Source organism: Eschscholzia californica, unplaced genomic scaffold (genome assembly GCF_041429995.1).
Source record: "Eschscholzia californica isolate CP2 unplaced genomic scaffold, dmEscCali1.0.p SCAF_6, whole genome shotgun sequence".
Classification (NCBI taxonomy): domain Eukaryota; kingdom Viridiplantae; phylum Streptophyta; class Magnoliopsida; order Ranunculales; family Papaveraceae; genus Eschscholzia; species Eschscholzia californica.
Genome location: NW_028238483.1, coordinates 20,315,056 through 20,324,924, shown reverse-complemented (window position 1 = coordinate 20,324,924; position 9,869 = coordinate 20,315,056). Strand labels below are relative to the sequence as shown.

At 40.6% G+C, this 9,869-nt stretch overlaps 1 pseudogene across 1 annotated transcript; it reads left to right on the top strand.

Moving 5' to 3' along the window:
- Positions 1 to 242: 242 nt before the first annotated feature.
- LOC147532314 (G-type lectin S-receptor-like serine/threonine-protein kinase At1g34300 pseudogene) lies at positions 243 to 3,055 on the top strand (annotated as a pseudogene). The gene has a single exon (XR_015227972.1). The product of XR_015227972.1 is annotated as a G-type lectin S-receptor-like serine/threonine-protein kinase At1g34300 pseudogene (transcript).
- The last annotated feature ends 6,814 nt before the right edge of the window (positions 3,056 to 9,869 follow it).

Here is a 9,869-nt window from a genome sequence, read left to right as displayed (position 1 = left end):
TCAAAAGAGGAAGAAGAAGAAATTGTTAACTTTAAAAAGTTAAGAAAAAATATAAAGGGTACTGTTGGAATAAATTGAGAAAATTAACTTGTAGTTAACATGACGACTAACCAAGGAGGCTAAAAAAAATTATTTGGACAATTTTGGGGGGCCAAATGAAAATAGTTGTTCCAAATTAGAAAAATCAAAAGTTAGTTGGATCCTAGACCCCAACTTTTCTCACTCTCCACCTACTTGCTCTTTCCCGCTTTAATGTTTTAGAGAGAGAAAGTGAGAGAAACAGAGTTACATAAACCAAAGAGAGATAGAGATAGAGATAGAGAGAGAGAAGAGATGATAATCCCTTCATCTTCATTCTTAATCTTCTTTCTCTACTCCCTTCTCTCCACAATTTCTTCTGCAGAAATCAAAATCGGTTCTACTCTCCTACCCACAACCCTAAACCCTTGGAAATCTCCCAAAAACTCATTTTCTCTTTCTTTCATCCCCATTGATTCATCTTTCTCCCTCGCCATTTCCTTCTCAAATATCCCAATTTGGAAAGCTGGTGGTGATTTAGCCACTGTTGATTCAAATTCACGATTTGAGTTCCTCCCCAATGGTAATCTTTGTTTAATCAACGGTTCAGATGTTATTATTTGGCAATCAAATACCTCAAATCTCGGCGTTACTGTAGCAAACCTAGATGATTCAGGTAATTTAGCCCTAAAAAATGGTTCAACTACTGTTTGGTCTAGTTTTGATAATCCAACTGATACAATCTTACCTACCCAGAATTTCACAACATCTAAAACCCTAAAATCTGGGTTTTACTCTTTTAATCTTCTCAGTTCTGGTAATGTTACTCTTAAATGGAATGAAAACACCACTTACTGGAATTTAGGTCTAAATTCTACAATCAATTCCAACTTAATTTCCCCATATTTAACCCTTTCACCCACTGGAGTTCTCCAACTTAACGATTTTAATCTATCTAATCCTATTAATTTGGCTTTTAGTAGTGATTATGGAGAAGGAAATGATACTTTTAGGTTTCTAAAACTTGATTCTGATGGAAACTTGAGAATTTACAGTTTTGATAATGGAAATTTATTTGAGAGATGGGCAGCTGTTCAAGATCAATGTCTTGTTTATGGATGGTGTGGTAATATGGGTATTTGTAGTTATAATGAATCAAAACCTATTTGTATTTGCCCATCTCGAAATTTCGACTACTTTGATCAAAATGATAGTAGAAAAGGGTGTAAAAGGAAAGTCGAAATCGAAAATTGTCCTAGTGAAAAAGTTATGTTAGAATTAGACAATACTAAATTTCTTACTTACCAACCTGAGTTAACTTCTCAGTCTATCACGGGCACGGCCTCCGGGATATTAGCGTGCAAAACAAATTGTCTTCCCGATGATACTTGTACTGCATCGACTTCTCTAGCCGATGGTACGGGGCTTTGTTACATGAAAAGATCGAAAATCATTAGTGGTTATCACTCTCCTGCCCTCCGTAGCACTTCTTATATCAAGGTTTGTGGACCGATTATCCTTAATCCACCATTATTTGATCCAAATATGGTACCAAGTGGTAAAAGGTTTACCTTACACAGATGGGTGATTGTTTATGTTGTTTTAATTACTCTTCTATGTTTGGTTTTGATGGGTGGTGTTATCTGGTTATGGTACTACAGAAACGACCGAAACTATGTTGGATTATCAAGGCAATACGCGTTAGTAGAGTATGCATCTGTGGCTCCAATTCAATTTACGTACAAAGAACTCGAACGTTCGACTAAGGGATTCACAGAGAAGATAGGGTCAGGAGGTTTTGGTTCGGTCTACCGAGGTGTTCTTCCTAATAGGACAGTAGTTGCAGTGAAGCAACTTGAAGGGATTGAACAAGGAGAAAAACAGTTCAGAATGGAAGTATCAATTATTAGTAGTACTCACCATTTGAATTTGATGAGGTTAGTAGGGTTTTGTTCTCTCGGTCGACATAGGTTGGTGGTTTATGAGTTCATGAAAAACGGGTCGTTGGATAATTTCATTTTCACTGCAGAAGAAAGTTCAAGGAAGTTATTGAATTGGGAAACTAGGTTTAGAGTAGCACTTGGAACAGCGAAAGGAATAACCTACTTACACGAAGAGTGTCGAGAATGTATCATACATTGTGATATAAAACCCGAAAACATACTTTTGGATGAGAATTATAACGCCCGCGTATCGGATTTTGGCCTCTCAAAACTCATAAACCCAAAACATCTACATCATTGGCATAAAACCTTGACTAGTCTGAGAGGAACAAGAGGATACTTAGCTCCAGAATGGGTAGCTAATCTTGCAATAACACCGAAATCAGACGTTTATAGTTATGGAATGGTCTTGTTAGAAATGGTAATGGGGCGAAGAAATTTCGAAGTTTCAGAAGAAACAAGTTGGAAGAAATCTTCGGTATGGGCTTATGAGGAGTTTGAGAGTGGAAATCTTCATAACATTGTTGATAAAAGACTAGCAAAGCAAGAGACAGATATGGAGCAAGTGCTTAGGGCAATTCAAACAAGTTTTTGGTGCATTCAAGAGCAACCAATCCATAGACCAAAAATGGGAAAAGTAGTACAAATGTTAGAAGGGGTTAGTCCTATTGAGAGACCACCAGTTCCAAATGGATCCACAGAAGGTTTTGTTAATCGAAACGGCGGCACAAATGTTAGTGAGGTTGTCACTACTATTGCAAGCTCAGACCTTTCTCTCTCTTCTTCATCTGTTCAAGCTTCAAGAGGCTCGTCATCTTTTCCTTCTGAAACTAGATTTGAACTATGATTGCAGGTAAGAATCAAGAACTAGCTAGATATGGTTTTTTATAATTCTAATATAATTTGAAATACAAATGGGGGTTTAGTACCAATAATTAGATAATATAGTTTGTAAATTGAGTTTAATGATGTGTTATATTATTAATGAAAACCTTAGAATCGTTCAAAATTCTCATCTTGTCTCCTTACTAAATTGTGTAAGATAACACATGATTTCTTATCTTAATCATTAATAAATCCTTTATTCTTTTTAATCTATAATCTATAATGGTTTACTCTTATATCAATATCATGACTATACCCCCGTTTTTATGAAACGACTGAGACACACACCCGCGTGGGCGGAAAACGTGGTTTCAAGTGTGCGAAATGGGCCTGTAAATCAAGACAAAAATGCCCTTTTTCTTCACCCAAGCCTATCTTCTTTCTTAACCATCTCTCAAACTTCCTCAATTTTCTGCCCAACTCTCTCGGCTCAATCTCTCACTTCAATTTGTACTTCCTTTTTCCCCAATTTTCTTGGATATGTTGGATTTCGATAACGCAAAAGAAACGTTTCTTTACACTTTTGACTAGGTTTCAATTGTCGAAACAGCTCAAGGAACATACCGTTGCGCTCGTGTCTTTGAGGGCTTGAATTTCAAGCTTTGGTTTGCTCAAAAAACCGATTCCGTATGAATACAATATTAATTTTCGAAGTTTGGGTTTAAGTATGGGAACATGTGAAATATTTAAGGAAAGTCCCACATCCATTAATTTGTTCAATCATACTAGAGTATGAACGAAACAATGGTCCAAGGCTTTGTGTTGTCTGCACCACGCAAACTGCACAAGAGCGAGGGGTGGGTGAATATGCGTTTAAGGCGCATTAAAGGTGCCCGCACACACTTTGCATTTCGAAAGTACGCATTGTCGCTAGGAGCGTAGGATATTTTTGTTTCATACCAGAGGCAATCCGACAGACAAGATTAAATCTAGATCTGACCGTTGTGATCAACTATGATCCAACGAACCAAATTAAACTTGTGGGTCAGTCCCTCCGCCCTTTAAAACAAATGTGAATGTTTCCTCCAAATGTGACTGTTTGTTAACAATCACCTCTCACCTATAAATAAGCCATGAAATCAGACTTCTATAACTACTTCGAATCAACAGAGTTTAAAGCATTTAAGAGTTCTTCAATACTTATTGATGGTCAAAATATTTTCAGATCAAAGTACCTCCGATCTGAAATTATAATCCGTTGTATCCTAGGAGACAAATCGCCTATACTGTTGGAACAATAAACATGGTTGGTTATTGTCTTAAGGAAAGAGATCAAAGTTTCTGTTCTATACTGTCGTTTATAACTGTATGGGCAAACATGCATTCGTCCAACGAGGTGCCGGTAAAATAATAATACAATCGCTTCGTAAGGATAAAATCCGCGAGGCACGACAATAGGTGGGGTGTCAATAGTAAGGCCCATAACAAGGTCTAGTGATGGCCTAAACAAAGCCCACACGCTTAGCCGCCAAATCCATACCTGCCTCGATATAAGTCATACGTGACAGGTGTCACACGATAACCACCTACAAGTTCTGAGGTACCTACGGCTAGAGAGTTATCTTGTGATCAACAAAATCACTGGCAACACGGGTCTCAAATATATATGTTACCAAACAGTAGCTTATTGCACACACGCGATAACATCGTAGCCGTCCCCTAAGATACTCCAGCGCGTATCTGCTAATCACTCCGCCAGATCGTTTGTGTTGTCGACACGTCATATGATCAGATCAAATCCCTAATCCGTATCCCTTGATTACCTCCCACGAGCAACGTTACAGAATAAATACCTCCGTTACCAACTTGTCGTAATCAAGTCGACCTTCTCTTTAACACTATAAAAAGAGAAGACAACATACAAACTAGGGAATCCAACATTCGACAGTAGTACTCAAGCAGTTCATCTTCTTCTCTCTAACTTACTCTATGATACTCATCTCGCAAGAGCTTCCCACTTTTCCAAAGTCTCGAACTTTTCGTCTTAGAAGTTAGGAGACAAGAGCTTGACAACCTAAAATCTAGTAGCAACAAGCTAGACGCATCAACACCATCCACATACGACCACCATCTTATCGCACCACCATTCTACAACCTGACTCTTACTGCTTGATCTGTTTACTTACTGCCGGACCCTTACTGCTTGATTTATTTACGATCAGAACATTACTGCAAGACTCACTTACGTTTAGGAGGCTACTGCGAGGATTACTTACAGCCAGACCCTTACTGCTTCATCCGCATCCTTGATGCTCCTGAACTTACAATAAGTGTATCTTTACCGTGGAGATCTGTTCTGACAACTTTACGAGTCAAAGCACCTAAGTACTCTGACGAATGTTACCCCTTTATCGCTTGCTTTAACTTTCTTATCTTGTTTGACTAAGTATTTGGCTTGCCCGTCAGAGCCCTCTTAGACCGGCACCATCCGATATCCTAGAGGCTTCACGATCTTTTTGTTTCTTTTTGTTTGCAGGTCCTTTCGACACGTAGCCCATGCCCGCAGCATTCGACCTGACCCGATAAGACTTCTGACCGTCAACCCGTTGACTGTTAGACTTTCCGTCTTGTAGACTTTATACCGGCTACAATTTGGTGCTAGAAGGAGGGGACCAGGTACTAACAACCGAAAAGACACGCGATGGAAGGAGACATGACGAATACCTCTGTGAATTTCTCATCACAACTCGCTGTTCTTATTACCCAAATGGAGGAAAGTACTGCTGAAAGATTGAAGGCTTTGGAGGAGGTAAACACCTCTGTTCGAGCAGAGAACATGTTATTGCAAGAGAGAATTACCGAATTGGTTGTTCCAGGAGGGTCTAGAAGAAAGGCTACGAAAAACATACGACCACCTCCTAACAACACAGAAGTAGGAGGATCATCCAGTCAACCAATCATGTAGGAGTTGGATCTACAAGTGCCCAATTTGCAGCTGCTACACAGTCCTTTCAACGAGTCTTTACTCAACAGCAGACAATGGCTGCTATTCTTTACTCATCTTCTACTATTGCTATGCCTACCATCTTCCTGATACACGAGGCACAGACTGGACGATTGTGGGCGCAAGAGGTATGATGTCGGGATTTTTGAGAAGGCACTTTGGAGTCTTCGGGAAACATGATATGTTACTCACACCCATCCAGACTTCGGTACAACCGCGAAGATCCGACAGATTTAAAACAAGACCACTTGGATCAAACGGGTGTTTTATCTCCTTAACTGACTCGCGATGCACGGTGTCAACTCCTCATGACCACACGTCCTAACCTAATTGGTTTCCAAAATTTATTTTTCTATTCATGGTCTTTTTTTTAAATTAAAAAGATAGGGAAAGAAAGAAATGAACCGTGAAGGTTAGAGAGAGGGAGAGGTGTTTTTTAGATTAGATTTTTATAGAGAATGGAAGGAAGGGGATTTGATTGGATTTTCTTCCTCTTCTTCTTCTTCTTCAATAAACAGGAGTGATCGCAAGAGGTGAAGGATATTTTCTAAAGAGGGAAGATTGTGATAGACTTGTCATTTACAGTGATGGAGAAAGCTGGATATTTCAATTGAGAAGAAGATTATATGAAAACAGAAAGATTACAAGATCGAGAGAGATCTGAATTTTGGAAATTGAAGCAGAAACGAAAAGAGAGCTGAAGATAGAAAGAGCAAGAGGAAATCTAGAGCTGGAAATTGACATGAAAAATTTCTCTTTCTGTCATCTCTACTTTCTGAAACTCGTAAAGAAGGAAGGAAAGAGATTGCTGGATATTACTAAGGAGATTTCATAGTATATTGTTCTTCACCTTCTCGGCTGAATGATGGAAACAAAATTCTAAAGAGAGATTCGATTGAGAGTTGAATATATTTGGATTGAGATTTTAGAGAGAGAATCCAGTGATTTGAGTATAAAAAGTAAAGCTTCATTATCAGAATTCATCTCATCTTTGGGGATCATCTTTTCTTGAGAAGTAGATAGGTCCTGTTCTTCTTCTCTCTTCTCATTCGGTTTTTGGATAGTCCTGGTACAAAGGCAACGACCAGGGGCCCTAAAAACAGCCCCGGTAGCAAAGGCAACGACAGGGGGGCCCCAAGGAGGAGTCCTAGTTAAACTCACTTTGCTCTGGCAAAACAGGTAGCTCTGGTAGCCAAAGGCGACGACCAGATGCCTCAAGGAGGAGTCCTAGTCAACCTCACTTTATTCGAGTAAAACGCGATCCCCCCTAGGGATCCTAAGCAGAAGCCCTAGTTAAACTTACTTTGCTCCGGCAAAACAGGTAACTCTCGTAGTCAAGGTGACGACCAGGGGCCTCAAGGAGGAGTCCTAGTTAACCTCACTTTACTCGAGTAAAATGCGACCCCTCATCCGGGGTCCCAAGGAACAGTCCTAGTTAACCTACAGTCTTAGTAGCGAGAGCGACGACCGGGGGCCTAAGGAGAAGTCCTAGCTAAACTAGTTGTGCTCAAACCAACGAAAACAACCCTGGTAGCTAAGGCAACGACCAGGGATTCTAAAGATAGCCCTGATAGTGAAAGCGACGACCAGGGTCCAAGGAGAAGTCCTAATCTTACTAGTTGCTCTCAAGTCAACGAAAACATCCCTGGTAGCTAAGCCAACGACCAGGGGTTCTAAAGATAGTCCTGATAGCTAAGGCAACAACCATGGGCTCTAAAGATAACCTTGGTAGCGAAAGCCACGACCAGGGGCATGACCCAGACTCAGGAATTATTCGAAAGCATTTATACAGGCTAATTTAGGCTTTATTTTGCAGAGGGAATTAGTAAGACTAGGTCATGATATAATAGGTCTAAATTGTTATTATTTTTGTCAGAGCGATCATTCGGAGCATGCGTAGTAAGTTAAGAGAATAACATTAGTAAGCATAGGGCTAACCGTAACATATGTTTCTTTCGTAAGTTTTGTATGTGCAGAAGAAAGCGGAAAAGAAGAACAAAAAAAAACTATTATAATTACACATCAGAAGAAGAAGAAGAAGGAGCATCAACATGAGGGTCATTGATGTCCACTGAAACCATGACAATCACAACAAGAAGACGACCACCTCCACGACGATGAACCAAAAACTCGACGACTGAAACGAGAGCAGGTTCAGAAGTGCTTGTAGTGTCGGTCAACGAGTAAACTAGGGGGGTAGAGCGGTGTAGTCACGAGCAAAACAGAAAGGTTGTTTTCATCCAGCAAGTCTCGGGGGCGAAGGACATCGACAAAACCCTCACCAACCACTTCCATGCATAGGTGCTCAATGGAAGAGTCGTCATCATTAAGAGACATGTAGAATGGTACCCTTACATCACCACCGGGAAGAGTCCCACTGATCAGTAAGAGCCATAACAAAGTACAAATTGATCATATTACGCTTTCAGGCGTATTTATACAACAAAAAGGGCCATCATGAATGAACACAACTATCGGAGAGTCGCAGTAAATAGAAACGAATGGAAAGTACAAGGTCAACAAATATAAACGCAGGAGAATAAGGAAGTAACGCAAGATCAGGAAAGCGAAAAAGTAACCTTTTATTAATTTGTAAAAGAGGTCTATTACAGAAAAATTACAGATAAGGAGACCGAGATGGCTGTGGTCGTTCGGGTCTATTATAAAAGAAATTGCAAAAATAAAAGAAGATGGATATAAAACCCACAAAAAGAAGAGACATGGCAAGAAAAAAACCAAATAACGCGAAGGACTAGAAGAACAGTCGCGTAATTCGGTTGAAGAGAAACTGAGAGGCCATCGAGAGCCACCTTCCAGAGGACTGCCAAAGCAAGAAGACAACCAAAGAAGAAATAACCCTCTTTCCACCACCGTCATTTTCTCTGCACCCCAGTTGGAGGCGGCAGTGGTAACCACACACCTCTATGGAACTTTCCAATATGGCATATAGAGTTACCATGCCCATTATGGAGAAGTCCACCTTTTACCACGATCATTATGGAGAAACACCCATCAAACAGGTAACAAGTATGAATTCAAACAGAGGCCTCATCTCGGGTCTATAATGGGAACAAGAGCTAAGAAGAAATATCGAAAAATATTAGTGAAGAAAAGGTTTATGAGTATTGGGAAATTAAAGAGCCAAAATAAGGTATTTATAGTGGAAGAAGAAAGTCAAAAGATTCTCTCAACAGACAAAGGTCTTTAAGACAAGGAAGTGGAAGAACCTTGGGAACATCTGAAGTCATAATGACGAGGAGGTACTCACGGCTCGAGACTGATCAAGTCGGAGAAGATATTAGCGGTACCCGAGAAAACACGCTAGTCTCTCCACTCATTGAACACCGCGTGTCCACGCATGGCAATGGAACTGCCGTGTGTAGATACCCAAAGGATTAACGCCAGAAAACGCGAGGTCATAGGATCAAATCCGTCACGTCACAGAATCACGCATGAAAAGGAAATCAACTGCTCGGGCAAAAATCGAGACGTGTCACGGAAGAATAAACCACGTGTCCATCAGCTTAAGCAAACATCGCCTGAATCAGTTCTAGCAAAAGTAGTTTTAAAAGAAGAATTTCGTCAGCGAAGTTAGCATCTCCAAACAGCTCGATACAAATCAGCTCAGGAATGCCCAGCTCTAAAAAAACCAAAAGAAAGACCAAGCTTTACAAAACAGCTTTGGTCCAGGTAACCCCCCCCCCCCCCCCCCCCCCCCGACTTCAGGGTCTTCAATGTTTAAAAAACATGAGTTACTTCTACTTCTCAGTCTCGTTACTTTCGACTAAGGAGTGGCGGGAATCATGATGATGCTTAAAATGTCCAGACGTTGACTAACGTCTGAAGAGTTAAGATCAGACCTAAAGTCCACTGGGCAACCCGACTTATCGTACAGGACAACTGAATCCTCGACGATTCATCATATATTCCCCTAACTGGGAGGTCAGCTAGAGGAAACCAGCCCTGTGACGCCCTCGACATGTACGGATGAGCCCTTGGTCTCTAAAGGAATGAGGGGGTCCACGTAGATTCGGTCGATGCCTTACGCCCAGAACTGGGAAGGCAGAAACGCACTAGCA